A 17,502-nucleotide genomic window follows, 5' to 3' on the forward strand; every position below is an offset into this window, starting at 1 on the left:
AAGACAGATGCATATTTCTTCTGTGAAGGACCATCTCATCTATGAAGCGACATAAATACTAACAATTACACTTCTAACAATGTGATTGCATGTGCAAGTCAGCTAGCTGGAGGTGTAAAACTCTATAGGTATGCCTACACTACGGGATAAGGTTGAATTACAATATGCGACGTCAGCTATGTTAATTGCGTAGCTGAAGTTGAAGTACCGTAACCCAACTTCTGGCACTGTCCACACTGCAGGAAGTTGAAGGGAGAACACTCTCCCTTTGGCTTCCCTTACTCCTCGTGGAAGAGGGACTACCAGCATTGACTGGAGTGCCCCCTCACTTCAAATTGGTCACTAGACCCGCTAATTTGAACCCTGGAAGATTGACAGCAGCAGCTTTGATCTTCTCTGTCGTGTAGACATACCCTCTGATCTACACCTGCAATTCATCTGGCACACCACACAGGTTCAGTTTATGCAGAATTCAAACCACATTTGCAAGGAATTTGGGTCTCAGCCCTTTCAAAAAAGATCCATGAAAGTGGCTCTAGAAAGCCTTTGCTCGAAGACATTCAGAGCCATTTAGATGTGAGCAGATTCTGCGAATTCTCTCTCACTTCAAGTAACAAATAGTGCAGGAAATATGAAGGGGCTGTTGAAAAGTGACAGAGTTTCACCAGATATTTTTATATTCTATTATCAAAAAAATAAGGCCAGAAGGAAGGATTTGTAAAATGTATTTTGTACAAAGACATAATTTTTCTTTTTTAAAAAAAGGAGTTCCACGATAAACTGTTAAGAAGCATATTATACAGTAAAATCGTAACAGTTCTTATCAGCCCACAGTAACTCTTAAGGAACCTTACAACCAGATCAATGGTGAACTCTGAAAAACTGACAAAAACATTATTGCCCTTTCTGCTGTTTACAGCTGCAATTTTCCATAGTAATACTAGAAAGATTGAATAAGACATAGAACATTAGAACTGTAACTAGGTGGAATTAAAGAGGAATCATTTGGTTAACTTCAACCTCAAATTCAAGGCTGAGAAAATGTCTATTTTTATCTCAGTTTCTGCTGGTAACTCCCTAAACTGCCCACAAATTGCTATGCATTGAGAGGAGAATAGACTCCTAAGTCACTCTCTGGAATATCTTTTATTGGACCAGCTTCTCTCTTACCATTAGAAGATACCAAGTCACACAGAGTTCTGTGTAGCTCAGAAACTTGTCTGTCTCACCAACAGTAGTTGGTCCAATAAAAGATAGTACCTCACTCTTCTTGCATCTCATACGCTCAGACCAAGATGGCTATAACAACACTGCAGGCTCTCTGAAAGGACAAGCAAATTCCATGCTAAAGTCAGTGATATCTGTGCGTAGGAGAAGTGGTATATCTCCTTGAGCTGCTGCAGTAAAACCATTGCCCGTCGATAAAAGCAGCCAATAGAAAAAAAACGGTTACTAACTTCTCATAACTGTTGTTCTTCGAGATGCGTTGTTCGGGTCCATTCCAATTCAGGTGCGTGCGTACCGCATGCACAGACGTCGGAAGCTTTTCCGCCTAACAGCCTCCATTGGGTCACCCAGGGTGCCCCCAGGAGTGGCGTCAGTGCACAATGCTATACATGACCCTGTTGACCTGCTCCTCCTTCAGTTCTTTCTTGCTGGCTGTGCTGAGGGGACGGAGGGTGGGTGTTGGAATGGATGTGAACAGCACATCTCAAAGGCCAACAGTTACGAGAAGTCAGTAACTGTTTTTTCTTCTTCAAGTGCTTGTTCATGTCGATTCCAATTCATGTGACTCCCATGCTACTACTAAAGTGGTTGGGTAGGAGTTAGTGCGATACAGATTGCGGGATTGCCCGTTTACAGCAGTGCCATTGCAGGCATGCTGATCAATGGCATGTACTGTGAGGCTACGTCTACACTGGCCCCTTTTACGAAAGGGGCATGCTAATTTTAAACTTCGTAATAGGGAAATCTGCGAGGGATTTAAATATCCCCCGCGGGATTTAAATAAAGATGTCCGCCGCTTTTTTCCGGCTTGTAGAAAAGCCGGAAAAGAGCGTCTAGACTGGCCCGATCCTCCGGAATAAAGCCCTTTTCCGGAGGATCTCTTATTCCTACTTCAAAGTACTTGTGTCTACATTGGCATGATCTTGCGCAAATACTCTTTAGCGCAAGAGTTCTTGCGTTAAAGTATTTGCGCAAGAGAGCGTCTACACTGGCGTGTGCCTTTGCACAAGAGATGTGTTTTTGCGCAAGAGCATCCGTGCCAGTGTAGATGCTCTCTTGCACAAGACAGCTCTGATGGTCATTTTAGCCATAGGGCTTTCTTGTGCAAGAAATTCATGTTGCCTGTCTACACTGGCCTCTTGTGCAAGAACTGTTGCACAAGAGGGCTTATTCCTGAGCGGGAGCATCATAGTTCTTGTGCAAGAAGCACTGATTTCACACATTACAACGTCAGTGTTCTTGCACAAGAACTCCCCGCCAGTGTAGACAGGCAGCATGTTTTTGCGCAAAAGCGGCCGCAGCCTCAAAGTGAAAGATGAGTGCTCTCTGCATACCCAGTGAGTGTTGCAGCTATTGCTTGCATTAGTATGCAGCTTCAGATAGAAAACAGGAAGAAAGATGCCCTGGCCCCAGGTGAAAATGTGACAGCACCTTGGGGAGAAAGGCTGGGTTAGGCTTGAGCTGTACCTTATTGTGACGGCGCGTCGGGGACCCCTGACCCTGCAGCCCCGTCTGCAGCAAGATGTGACTCTGCCAGCCAGTAGAAGACCTAGAGCTTAGTAAGACTAACAAAATTGAAAAAGGGAACTTTTATATGGATGACATTGTCCATGCTGTCGGTGATCAGAATAAAACTACAAGGGTATAAATCCTCATGCTCCAGAAGATAAGTCAGGCATTAATCCGGTCACATTTGCAAGAACTTCCCTGTTGGAGAGATGATTCCACAATGATGTTGTGGAGGTTTTTTGACCTTCATTTGAAACAACTGGAATTATGGTTTGGTCCAGAATGGCTATTCCAACGTCCTGTGTTTGTAAGGCATGACCTACTGTAGGCAGTGATGGAGTAGTGAAAAGAGCACATTTCACAAACTGAAATCTTTTCTCAGATACGACTTTGAACATGCCCATAAGGAATGAATTAATCATTTCTAATCAATTTCTCAGTGTAATCCAAGCCTGGCAAACACGAGAAGAGGAGATTTAGGATGCAATAGGGAGTGGGGCAAAATTTATTTTTTGTTTGGTGTTCTAGACTCTCACAACAAACCATAGACCTTGGTTAGGCCAGATTTGATTATTCAGAACATCAGTAATTGAAGAATGAACTATATGACCTTTCTGACTTTGATAAATAAAAAAAAATCAAGCCCTTACTGTTAAATGGTTTGAGACCTGAAAGTCACCCCTGGAGGTAGCTGTGTAATGCGATATGGATACTCTATAGTTCAGCGATCATGGTTAATTTGTTAAGCAAAAATCAGCCAAGCAAAGCATTAATGCCTTTCTGAGGTAAACATTCTCAAAATACCACCTCAGGTACACTTTCCCAGTCATTCCAGTTCTCTGAGTGTAATCCTATTTTAATAGATGGTGCAGTGTATTTTGCAACAACATTTATGTCATGAGTGCAACCAACTCTATTCTCTCCATATCCTGAACATTGGATATGAAAAGAAATTCATGTTGCCTGTCTACACTGGCCTCTTGCGCAAGAACACTTGCACAAGAGGGCTTTTTCCCCTTCTCATGGCCAGGTGAGAAGCCCCTGGCCATTACCTAGAGTGCTTCTGCTCAGGGGCGACCCCCCGCTGGGCAGTGCTTACAGACAGAGGCCAGTAGGGGTCACCCACAGCACACACAGCGACCAGTGAATGCCCAGCAGAGTGGAGCCAGGGCCACAAGAGGGAAGAGGAAAAAGCACAGGTGCCCTGGTGGCCATTCTATCCATAGCAATCACTGCTTACATGCGAGAGAGCGTCCATTCAGTCTGGATGCTCTCTTTCAAAAAAGCGTATTGCTTTTTCAATGTGCTTTTGCAGTGTAGATGCCCTCTTTCACAGGAAGGTTTTTCGGAAGATCTCTTCCAAAAAAAGCTTCTTGCGCAAGAAGCCTGTAGTCTAGACAGAGCTTTACTGTACATCATTATTACCCCAGGAAGATTCAGAACTCATGCAGCATCTGGATTCCCCAGTGACATGTATAGATAGCCAATATCCTCTGAACATATGGGAGGTATGTCTAGACTGCATCCCTCTGTCGGCAGAGGGATGCAGATTAGGCAGGTCAACATTGCAAATGAGGCAGGGATTTAAATATCCTGCACCTAATTTGCATAAAAATGGCCACCTCATTTTGCCAACTCAGCACTTTGTTGGCAAAAAGCGGCAGTCTAGAGGGGGATCTGTCGAGAAGGAAAGCCTTTTTCGACAGATCCCTTATGCCTCCTGCAAGGAGGTTGACAGGATCTGTCGAAAAAGGGTTTCTTTCTCGACAGATCCCCCTCTAGACTGCCGCTTTTTGCCGACAAAGTGCGGAGTCGGCAAAACGCGACAGCCATTTTTACGCAAATTAGGCGCAGGATATTTAAATCCCTGCCTCATTTGCAATGTCGACCTGCCTAATCTGTATCCCTCTGCCAACAGAGGGATGCAGTCTAGATATACCCATGGGCTGCGTCTAGGCTGGCAAGTTTTTCTGCAAAAGCAGGTGCTTTTGCGGAAAAACTTGCCAGCTGTCTACACTGGCCGCTTGATTTTGCGCAAAAGCACTGAGGTTCTACTGTCCGAAATCAGTGCTTCTTGCGCAAATGCTTTGACATTCCCGTTTGGGCAAAAGCCCTTTTCTGGAAATGTTTTTGCGCAAGAGGGCCAGTGTAGACAGCAAAAAACTGTTTTGCGCAAAAAAGCCCCGATGGCGAAAATAGCGATCGGGGCTTTCTTGCGCAAAACCGTGTCTAGATTGGCACGGACATTTTTCCGCAAAAAGTGCTTTTGCAGAAAAGCGTCCGTACCAATCTAGATGCTCTTTTCCGCAAATGCTTTTTACGGAAACACTTTTCCGTTAAAAGCATTTGCGGAAAATCATGCCAGTCTAGATGTAGCCATGTTGAATAAGTATTATTGCTGTTAGCCCTTTGAGTAGAAAGGCTACCACTCTATTCCCCTATCAAGGATCTAACAACATTACAGGCTGTGCCGCTGTTTGCTCTGAAAGAATGCTAGCAATCCACATCCTAACCGTAAGTCACAATGTCTGGGGAGTATCATATAAGTGGACGTTCTATTCCTCCAGAAATACAAAGGGAGATGTTTAAAATAAGCTGCTGTTAACTATTCAACATAATATATGGCTAGAACACCTCTCTGTCTGCCTGTGCCTGGCTGCAGAGAACCCCTCTAAGTTGGTGAACAAGAGTAACACTTTGTTTTCCAATGCACTGTGTCCTGGAGTTAATCGAGTTTCACAGGACAATGCAGGAATGAAGTTAAGCCAGTAAGAATGTTGCTAAGTGACTTACAGAGAGATGTTGTATAGATTGAACTTCCCGAGACCCCCAAGAAATGTAAACCATCTAGCTCATTTGTTTGCCTCGCAAATCAGATCCATGTCCCTTTGTCTGTGGATAATGTCTTGTTCCTTCAATATGCAGAGCTGTACAGCGTGTGCAGGGACAGGTACAAAATCTGATACCAAGGCCCCCCACTCATCCAAAAAAATAAGGGGAGGCCTGGAAGGAGGTTGGGAGCTTGAGCGCAAGCCCACCTAGCACTTGCCCCACAGCAGCAATTGCTGTCCCATGGGACTGGGCCATGGCTTTCTTCTCCAGTTGTTATGACCTGGTACGTGGGGCTTGGCGCAGCAACTCGTCAATCGTGATGGAGGGGGCACTGGGACAAAGCTGACATGTGACTGTATAGGTCATCAGAGCGGAATGCTTATCTTATTAGCCTCTTCAATTACTTTCTGTTTTGACAAAGATCCTTTCTGTGTTTCGAGGAGAGCAGGACAATGAAAGGATTCTCTAGTGTAGTGGAGGCATTAGCCACGCCTCTCCTGATTTCGCGTGATTTCTGGTAGCCCATAGACTAAAATCCAGAGATTGTTCCCAAGCCTGCTTCTGCAAAGCTGCTCATGTCTGACTGCCGCTGGTTTAACTCCACGGGAGGTATGGTTGCTGTGATGTAGTAGGGGTACCTGGCTGGTTTCTATGCTGCTGGCTCTGGGGTAACCCCCACTGGCTGCCGTGGGTACCACGACCCAGCAAAACAGGATGAGTCACTATGCAAACCAGTATGGCCAGACACCCCCCATGGAGAGGAACAAAGGAAGGTGGATGCTGCCCTGGCTGGGGGGCAGGGCTGGAAGGGGGTTAGTTAGTTGCTGTCTGTGAGCATGGAGGAGACAGCCTAGGGAGAGGGGCTGGAGTTTAGGGGCCCAGTCTCCCCCCAACTCAAGGGGGCCTGAGGCATCCTAGCCCAGCTCTGTGACCAGATTACATCTGTGCTGTGCTGTATCCTGGAGAGGCAATAAACTTCCTCTATTCCACCGGCTGGTGCGGTCTGTTTGTGCCATTTCAGGGTGCAGGAGACGGGGGACCCCCAACGCGCCGTCACAGCTGCCTCATATGCACCTTCACCTCACTTTTTCAAAGGGTGGGAAGACCACCTCAGCAGTCCAGCACTCTGGCATTTAATTTCAAAAAGGGGAATTACACAAAAATGAGGAGGTTAGCGAAACAGAAATTAAAAGGCACAGTGACACGTGCCAAATCCCTGCAAGCTGCATGGAAACTTTTTAAAGACACCATAATAGAGGCCCAACTTAAATGTATACCCCAAATTAAAAAACATAGCAAGATACCTAAAAGAGTCACCATGGCTTAACCACTATGTAAAAGAAGCAGTGAGGGACAAAAAGGTATCTTTCAAGAAATGGAAGTCCAATCCTAGTGAGATAAATAAAAAGGAACATAAACACTGACAAATTAAGTGTAAAACTGTAATAAGAAAAGCAAAAAAAGATTTTGAGGAACAGCTGTTACACCTTGGTTCGGTGATGTGATGGGAGCCTCAAGGGTTAAAGCCGACTACCCAGTGAAAACTACTGGATGATGGTGAAACAAATGATATTTATTAAGTGGTCAAAACCAGCAATTAACAAGTAGGTGTTTAAACTAGCAATTGCTCAGTACTTTTACAGCGTAGAAAAGTTTGGGCACAATTATACCCAACTGATTACAATTCTTTGATTACAATTCACTTAAATCACTATCCCTAATTCGCCTAAGACAACGCAGCATACAAATAAAAAATACAAAAAACAAAGCCAAAATAATGATAATAAAAGAACCGTCCAAAGCCAGCCCCTCTATGGTTATTTCAGGACAGCTGATGGAGTTAGTCATAAATCTACTTTTACAACATAACAACTCCGGGGCTTCTATTTCTAACACTTATACTTAACCTAAATACAACACTACTATACAACACAAAATTATACAATTTACACAGCGTGGTTAACAGAACTTAGATACACTTTACAGAATTACACAGTGAAATTAACACAATTTGACTATTAATTAAACCAATAACTAATACATTTAAAGCAATACTTACAAATCCAGAAACGATAACGACACAAAGACACACTAGAACTCGGAGCATGCTCAGGACTCGTGCACCCCTATATTTGATTCGAAGGGTGGGGAGGCAGCCTCAGGGTGATCAATCCTTTAGCCAGGCAAAAAAAAGACACGTGCCCTCAATACACGGAACCTCCGTCGAACAAAGGGATTGAGGGTCTTTTATACAAAACTTCGGTGTCTGTGCCATGCTAGGGTCTGCATTTGGCAGGGCCTGATAGGCTAGTGATGAGGTAGTATGACAATACTGCCCTATAGAAATTTTCGTGATGTATGCGTGATCCCCTCGTGGACAGGACCAGATGGGGCATAGTTAGTGTGAGACAATTATGTTTTATTACCCTATGTTTACTTTTTCCCTTGCCCCTAAGACTGGTCAAGTTACGGTCAAATGAGGATTATCTGTAAATTCAGCTAGGCGTTATCTAGTTATGCTCACCTCCCTATTTTTTTTTGGCGCCTGTGAGTCCCAGAATGCCTATAAGATCAAATTCCATTCACAAAACTGCATTGTGCTGCCCATGCTCCTCTGAGTATCTGGGTTTTGTGTGAGGGGCCTTGTGTGGCAGGATGGGCTATACGCGAAGGCCGTGGACAGAAAAAGCCTGCTTTACAACAACAGCTAGCCAAAAACTCAAAAAGCAATAGCAAAATGTTTTTTAAGTACATTAGAAGCAGGAAGTCTGCTAAAAAACCTGTGGGGGCCCTGGACAATCAAGATACAAAAGGAACAATCAAGGACGATAAAGCCATTGCGGAGAAGCTAAATGATTTCTTTGCATCAGTCTTCACAGCTGAGGATGTTGGGGAGATTCCTAAATCTGCACTGTCCTTTGTGATAGATGAATCTGAGGAACTGTCCCGGATTGAAGTGTCATTAGAGGAGGTTTTGGAACAAATAGAAAAACTTAATGTTAACAAATCTCCAGGACCGGATGGCAGTCACCCAAGGGTTCTAAAAGAACTCAAATGGGAAACTGCAGAACTGTTAACTGTGGTTTGTAATCTATCCCTTAAATTGTCTTCCGTACCTACTGACTGGAAGATAGCTAACGTGACACCAATATTTAAAAAGGGTTCTAGAGGTGATCCCGGCAATTACAGACCGGTAAGTCTAATGTCGGTACCGGGCAAATTAGTCGAAACAATAGTTAAGAATAAAATTGTTAGGCACGTAGAAGAACATAATTTGTTGGACAAAAGTCAACATGGTTTCTGTAAAGGGAAATCCTGTCTTACTAATGTATTAGATTTCTTTGAAGGGGTTAACAAACATGTGGATAAGAGAGATCCAGTAGATATAGTATACTTAGATTTTCAGAAAGCCTTTGACAAAGTCCCTCACCAAAGGCTCTTGTGTAAATTACATTGTCATGGGATAAGAGGGAAGGTCCTTTCATGTATTGAGAACTGGTTAAAAGACAGGAAACAAAGGGTAGGAATAAATGGTAAATTTTCAGAATGGAGAGGGGTATCTAGTGGTGCCCCCGAAGGGTCTGTCCTGGGACCAATCCTATTCAACTTATCCATAAATGATCTAGAGGAAGAGGCGAGCAGTAAGGTAGTAAAGTTTGCAGATGATACTAAACTGTAAGATAGTCAAGACAGAAGCAAACTGTGAAGAACTTCAAAGAGATCTCACAAAACTGAGTGATTGGGCAACAAAATGGCAAATGAAGTTTAATGTGGATAAGTGTAAAGTAATGCACATTGGAAAAAATAACCCCAACTATACATATAATATGATGGGGGCTAATTTGGCTACGACAAATCAGGAAAGAGATCTTGGAGTTATCATGGATAGTTCTCTGAAAACTTCCACACAGTATGCGGCGGCGGTCAAAAAGGCAAATAGGATGCTAGGAATTATTAAGAAAGGTATAGAAAATGATACAGAATATCTTACTGCCTCTGTATAAAACTACGGTACACCCACATCTTGAATACTGTGTACAGATGTGGTCCCCTCATCACAAAAAATATATTTTGGCCTTGGAAAGGGTTCAGAAAAGGGCAACTAAAATGATCAGGGGTTTGGAACGGGTCCCATATGAGGAGAGGCTAAAGCGACTGGGACTTTTCAGTTTAGAAGGGAGAAGACTGAGGGGGGATATGATAGAGGTTTATAAAATCACAAGTGGTGTGGAGAGAGTGAATAAAGAAAAGTTATTTATTAGTTCCCATAATATAAGGACTAGAGGACACCAAATGAAATTAATGGGTAGCAGGTTTAAAACTAATAAAAGAAAGTTCTTCTTCACACAGCGTGTAGTCAACCTGTGGAACTCCTTGCCAGAGGAGGCTGTGAAGGCTAGAACTATAACAGAGTTTAAAGAGAAGCTAGATAAATTCATGGAGGTTAGATCCATAAAAGGCTATTAGCCAGGGAGTAGGAATGGTGTCCCTGGCCTCTGTTTGTCATGAGGCTGGAGAGGGATGGCATGAGACAAATCGCTTGATCATTGTCTTTGGTCCACCCTCTCTGGGGCACCTGGTGCTGGCCACTGTCGGCAGACAGGCTACTGGGCTAGATGGACCTTTGGTCTGACCCAGTACGGCCGTTCTTATGTTCTTATCTGTGAGAGTATCCAGAAAGAATCTGTGATCCTGGACGTGAGGGCCAAGAGAGAGAAGGCCTTGTGAAAGAGAACTGAGAGGATGGTGGTGTTGTCCACTGTGACCAAGAACAGTGGTGGAGGGGAAGGGTTGGGGCAACGTTTAATGATTCTGTTTTAGCCCTGCTGAGCTAGGGGTGACAGCTAAACATCCATGAGGAGACGTCAGATACAGGACCCCATCAGATTCCTCTCCCCAAAGCATCATGGTTAGCATCAAACACAAAAGAGGTTTATGAGAAATGGTGTTTTGGTGCGTGTGGATTTTCCATAGATGAGTAAATGAAATACTCAGCGATCACCGATGTGCAGCGCTTCTAACACATGGTGTCCGGGTGGTCAAACACTGGAATAAGTTGCCCAGGGAGGCTGTGGAATTTCCATCTGTGGAGATATTTAAGAGCAGGTTAGATAAATGTCTATCAGGGATGGCCTACTAAACAGTACTGGGTCCTGCCATGAGGGCAGGGGACTGGACTCGATGAGCTCTCAAGGTCCCTTCCAGTCCTAGTGTTCTGTGATTCTATGGTATACTAGCACCCCCTAGTGTCCCAAGCCAGACAGCTGCTCCCCAAACCTACTGGTGTTCTCTGCTGAGTGGGTCAAACATAGTGCACCTTGTTCTGGGTCACTTTCCTGCCTTGGGGATGTTCGTTGTGGCCGCGTGTCTGATCCTAGGTTTATCATGAGGCTGATCCAGAGAGGTGCTAAGCACCCACAAGACCATCAAGTCAGCGGGACACTCCTTTTGCAGTCGGCAGCAGCGAGGGCCCCGTGGTTTACAGTTATCAGCCTTTGTCCTGCTAAGACGTGCTGAGGCTATTCAGAATGCTGTCTTCCCGTAGCCCCGCGACTCTTCCTAACACAAGGAGACACATTCAGCCTTGTCAGCAGCTGGAACGTGATGGAATTCAGCGCAGTTGTATCCGCTGCATCAGGCCTGGCTGAGCTCACTAAAAGAGAAGAGTGTCCAGTTTGGAGGAGGATGGCGTAGCAGGGCATGCCAAGCTGAGGTTCACTGAGGGTATGTCTACACTACCCTGCTAATTCGAACTAGCGGGGTAATGTAGGCATACCGCAATTGCAAATGAAGCCCGGGATTTGAATTTCCCGGGCTTCATTTGCATAAGCGGGGCGCCGCCATTTTTAAATCCCCGCTCGTTCGAACCCCGTGCCGCGCGGCTACACGCGGCATGAACTAGGTAGTTCGAACTAGCCTTCCTAGTTCCAACTACCGTTACTCCTCATTCCACGAGGAGTAACGGTAGTTGGAACTAGGAAGCCTAGTTCGAACTACCTAGTTCGTGCCGCGTGTAGCCGCGCGGCACGGGGTTCGAACGAGCGGGGATTTAAAAACGGCGGCGCCCCACTTATGCAAATGAAGCCCGGGAAATTCAAATCCCGGGCTTCATTTGGAAGTGTGGTATGCCTACATTACCCTCCTATTTCGAAATAGGAGGGTAGTGTAGACATACCCTGAAAGAGTGTGGGAAGCAGAAATAAGACAGGGCACTGCGGGTCAGCAGCGAGGTGCCTCAGCAGAGGGCTGGGATGGGGTCAGTCCCAGAGGGGAAAATCAGGGTCTGAGTGCTTTAGGACTGAGCGCATGAGTCACCCTTAGGAGGGGACTGGTTTGTATTTCATATGTCACTGCAGTGACCCTGCTCTCATATTGCCAAACACTTGCTTCCAAGTTGGAGCCCATTTCCAGTCAGCTACCACTGGCATGGGTGAAGGCAGGCCCAGGCCCCAGAACAGGAGGGAAGCTGAGAAGGAAACATGCCTCATTTTGGGTTGAAATCAGCAATGGCTGCCACAGTAACTTGGTTACTCATTGCTTCTCTGAGCCCCATAAAACAGGGAGCTGTGCAGGAAGAATCCCTGCTGCTGACTGGTGTTTTGTGGATGAGCCATACAGCGAGGCCTTGAACCCAGTTCATGTGACTCACTTGACACTGAAGAGCCATAAACACGTCACAGCTCAGCCCTTGTAAGCGAGGAGGGTTAAGTGCTGAGCGTTTCTGAACAGGGAAAGCCTCTGCACAGGGGACTGGCTGGGAGAGATTCGCTGCTCTGTCCTCAGCAGGGAGCTGCTGCTGTCCTTGCGGGAGACGTGCTCCTCCTCCAGCCAGGCAGCTCCGTGTGCTGAGCATTGAGCCCTTGACTGGGCAGGGCTGATTAAGCAGCTGTGGGGCTGTGCTACCGCCCAGCTTAGAGGGAATCTTAATCCTGATCCAACCTTCACTGAAATCAACGGGAGTCCTTCAACTTTCCTAGGTGGAAGCTGGATGAGGCTCTTGATGACGACAAAGACAGGACACGATGACCCCTCGAGGTCCCTCCCAGTCCTAGTGTTCTATGATTCTGAGTATTCTATGAAAGACGAATGAGAAACGGTTGCCCCTCCACCTAGATTCCCACTTGTACAGAGAGGGCAACAAAAAAAATCAGAGCACAAAGACCCATCTCCTCTGGTATCCCCTCTGCTGCAGTGGTCACGATGGGTTGCTAGAGGAATATATAAACTCCTCCTAATGCCCCTCAGCCGCCAACTCCAGTTGGTCAGTGGCCTGTGCTCTGAATTAGGAGGAATAATTTAACCAAGTCTCCAATGCAATAAATACATAAATAAATAAAATGGGTGAGGGGAGAGGCTAGATGTTTCCAGTGGTTTGTTTTTGCCACCCCACTGTCAAAGCCTAGGAGAAACATGGCACTTTAACTTTTACCAGGCTATGGCTAGGTGAGCTCGACCATGGGGTGGGAGATGTAGGATTACCCCCACCTGGCTTCCTCACGTTAAAAGCTGTCTACTCTTTGGCTCCACTGGGATTTTGCAGCACGATGGTTACTATCCATTACTTATTACGCTGTAAAGACCAAGATTTTGCTCAGTGAAAAAGCTGAAAGGTGATGCCTGAAGCTCTGATGACATAAAGGTGGCCCTCTCCATCTTGAGGTGAAAGCTGTCACGTGATCAGTTTCAGACCTCTCCTTGGTGGAGTCCCGTCTCTCTCCTGCTCCCAGCCCCTCTTCCCTTGCTCTGACTGTACCACATGGTATTCTGGTAAATCTGTCATTAACATAACTGCTTGTTGTCAACAGTTGCCCCTCGCCTGTCTGGGGAAACCCTCCCCCGGCAGAAGAAAAGAGTGACGTGAGCCTGACTTGCAATGTGAATTCCAACCCTCAAGCTCACATGGTCTGGTGTAAAGACAACAGCAGCCTGAGCCTGGAGAAAGGTCGCTACCAGATACACCAGACTAGCGAGGTCTTCCAGCTGACTATCAAGAAAGTACAGAAATCTGACAACGGAACATACACTTGTGAGGCTACCTCTGGTCTCGGAGCAGAGAGGAAGGAGTTCCACCTGACAGTAACAGGTAATGCTCACGAGTGTGCAGCTAAGAGCACAGCAAGGGTAGCGCGGCTTGTGCACTGACTGGTTAATAACTACAATGTTAGAGCCACAGTAGATGCTTTTCTTGCTCCATCAGTTATTTAAAAGGATTTGGCGGCTGTATCTGAAGCGGCAGCTTCCCCTCTTCTGCTCTCCTGCAGCCAGTTGTGTGCGTTAGAACTTCCAACACATTCCAGTCCCCGCTTCAGTGGCATGCACGTTGGACAGCTTGAATCCCAGGAGTTATTAGTTGCCCCGAGCAAAACGTTATATTTATAAACGCTGCAAATCCCTGGGCCAGCAGAGGGTGCTGCGTCAGCTGGTGAGGCTCTGTACAGTCACAGAAACATGGATGCATTAGCGGCATCAGGGCACTAGATGATATCTGCACTTCAGGGCAAGCTGTTCTATTATGTTTGCACAATGCCCAGCACAATTAGCCTGATCACGACGGGGATCTCTAGCACACCTGCACTGCAAGCAACATACAATAACTTATTGTTCTCCCTCGATGGAATTCAGTAGAAATTAGCGGAGGAGTGGCTGAAAACAAGACATTTTATTTGAATGAAGCAGGGCAATGACACGAGTGTGCTTTGAATAGCTGTTTGGAAACAGGTTGAGCAACTGCTAGAAGCAGGCTGACACACACACAGCTCATCTCCTGACTGGTAGGAAAACTGAATGAAGCATAATTACAATTTGTGCCTTTATAGCGTGAGGCAATCAAGGATCTCAGGTGGCGTCATAAATCTTAATTAAGCAGCACAACTCACCTTTTGAAGGTGAGCTTCTTATTCCTGTTTTACAGATCAGAAAATGGGGTCAAACAAGATGCAGGGTCTTATTAAAAAAACAAAGCATAAAGCAGCAGCAAAGACAAAAATCAGACTTGAGAACAAAATCCGGGAGAAGTAACTTTGGCTTCTGTGCAGACTACTGGCCTCTCCCAAGAAGGCCAGTTTGATTTTTTTTAAAGAAGGACAGCCGCTGCTTAATAACTGTTGAGTCTGTGCCCCATTTCAAAAGAAATCCCTGACTTTCTCCCCTCCCGTCACAGGGCTGTGGACACAAAAATAAGACAATACACATGAACTGTATCAATTTACAAAGTACAAAAGTGCCACAGTAGGGATCTGTTGCATGTTTTCCCAAAAGCCATACTTTCTTGTCCCTAGAAACATTGTAGAAACCAGCGGTGTCAGAAAACCCTGCTGCATGGTCGCATATCCTTCTCCGTGTCCATGGCCTGATGGCCTAGCCAGACAACACACTGAAGTAGCCACCAATTAATATTTTCAGCTAGTCCAGTAAAAATGTTTGGCTGCTTGTTGTTTGCTTCTTTCTTTTTGAATGCTTGAGAGGGGAGCCGAGTTGGTCTGAACAGGATGAACTTAAAAAACAACCAATAGTCTGGTAGCACTTTAAAGTCTAAAAAACCACACAACACTTCTGTTCCTTCTTGGACTCGGAATCAATCAGAAAAGTTGGTACATTCAGTTCATATGGGGTTGGGTGCAATCCTCAGCCACTTGCTTCTTTCTAATGTGGGGGAGTGCGCAGGTGTGTTGTGAGAGATGTTGAAATTTCCCTGTCTACAGAAATGACAAACACTGAATCATCACCCTGCTTTCTGTTCATTATGTGGTAGCCTACATAAACAACACCCTCGGTTTGTGCTGTGGTCCTGATAAAGCTTACTTCCTATGGCTAGGCCAGACTGGGTCACTAGATAGGAGACTCTGAAATAAAACAGTCAGGGGCATTCTCTCAGATGGGGGAGGAGTTTAACCATGATGCCAGCAGCTACCGAGAAATTAGCTGAAGGAGCTCTGTGTCTAATTCCTATATAAAAAAGAGAATTAAATAAATATTAGACATGCTCATCTCTAATGGTAACAAGATCTCACTCATATCTTATACTAACTCACTTAAGGGACACTGGTTAGGTTTATAATTGAAATGTATAGTCTGACTTAGTTACTAGCTCTTGAATAAAACAATTGAATCAACTGATAGATTACTTTCTATCACTTTTTTGCACCTCACCAAGTACGGAAGAGATCTTTTAACTCTGGAAACATTCTGCTAGGGCAAGGCCCTGTGACTTTACATTACACCTACTTCAGGCACTTGGGGTGTTGTTCTACTGCAAAAAATAAACTGGAAACTGACCTAAAAGGAGTGAAACTGACACTTTCAGGTCACTTTTGCAGTATTGCCAACTCCAAATGTTCAGAAATTATGAATCATGTCACCAAAAGTCATGAGAGTGGCTCTGAAATCATGAGGTCATGTAAAAATAGCACCTTTGGTGGTCTTTTTATTTGCCTTTGGTATGTTCCGTCTCCAGGTGCACTGGGGGTCTCAGGTTATAGCTTTCTCCATTGCCAGGGGGACAAGAAAACTTCCTGTTGAATGGACATGTGCAAGCACTTGAGGAAACCCTCTCCTTTCCCCTTCGTAGATTACTTGGACCAGGAGTATTACAACCCAGAGGCAGAGACAGCACAGAGAATCAAATGCGATCAACTGCACAGCACACCCCCAATCCAATTTGTGGCTCCAGACACAGAGAGTGAATTCTGGGAGATTGAAAGGGCAGTGAATGCAAAAGTTGTCCCTTGTTGTAGTCCACTTCCCTGCTACAATGTTTTGGACACAAACTTTGGCATAGCACCAAGTGTATTCCACCCCTTCTGTCAATCACAACGAGATTGACATCTATCTTCTTCGTTTTACTCTAGGGCTGTGTCTAGACTGGCCAGTTTTTCCGGAAAATCAGCCGCTTTTCTGGAAAAACTTGCCAGCTGTCTACACTGGCTTGAATTTCCGCAAAAGCACTGACTTCCTACTGTAAGAAATCAGTGCTTTTTGCGGAAATACTATGCTGCTCCCGTTCAGGCAAAAGTCCTTTTGCGCAAAACTTTTGCGCAGAAAGGCCAGTGTAGATAGCTCAGATTTGTTGTCCGCAAAAAAGCCTCGATCGCGAAAATGGCGATCGGGGCTTTTTGGCGGAAAAGCGTCCGTGCCAATCTAGACGCTCTGTTCCGAAAATGCTTTTAACGGAAAACTTTTCCATTAAAAGCATTTCCGGAAAATCATGCCAGTCTAGACACAGCCTAGGTGAAGAAATCCTGAGGCTACTGTGTGTGAATAAGAAACACCATTTGTAGGCGGACCTACGCCCTTGGACTAAGCCGTGGGATTAGCCACCGTGTACTAAAAACAGTTACTCTGGTTCTTATAGCTCCTTCTCTATGGCTGTTTCACACAATGATCCTTTCCCACTGTAAATGGTTCTTTCTGTATGTTGATTATCACCTACTGCTTTGAACATTCATACGGGAGGGGAAAAGGAGGAGGACTACATACACAGAATGTTCGCATGGAATCAGGATCATTAGCTCTCAGGAATCTTTTCCTGTAGATTAGGCTCCGGTGGAAGCCAAAAGTTGCTATGAGGGAGTATGTCATCACAACCAAAAGCGTTTGATGTCAAATGCACTAATCCCAGTAGCGGATAGCTAACATGCAGACAGTCTAGAAGAAGATTAAGCCAGCACTGCTACTGCTTTCACTGCATGCCTTTGTGTGGAACGATGGATATCGGGGCCTGCATCTCTCACTCTGGTACCTTTCACAAAGAGTGTGTTAAAATAAACACTAGTTTTTAGGGCTGTCAAGCGATTAAAACATTAATCATGATTAATCACTGTGACGGACCGGGCCGTGTCTGTGCACAGCTGAGGGCATCCGCTCAGGGCGAATTGCTCAAATTCAGGGCTACTTACAGCCCCCAGACTGGAGACCTTTCCAAACAGGCCGCAAACC

This window comes from Pelodiscus sinensis, chromosome 21 (assembly GCF_052426305.1).
Source record: "Pelodiscus sinensis isolate ZL-2025 chromosome 21, ASM5242630v1, whole genome shotgun sequence".
NCBI lineage: Eukaryota > Metazoa > Chordata > Testudines > Trionychidae > Pelodiscus > Pelodiscus sinensis.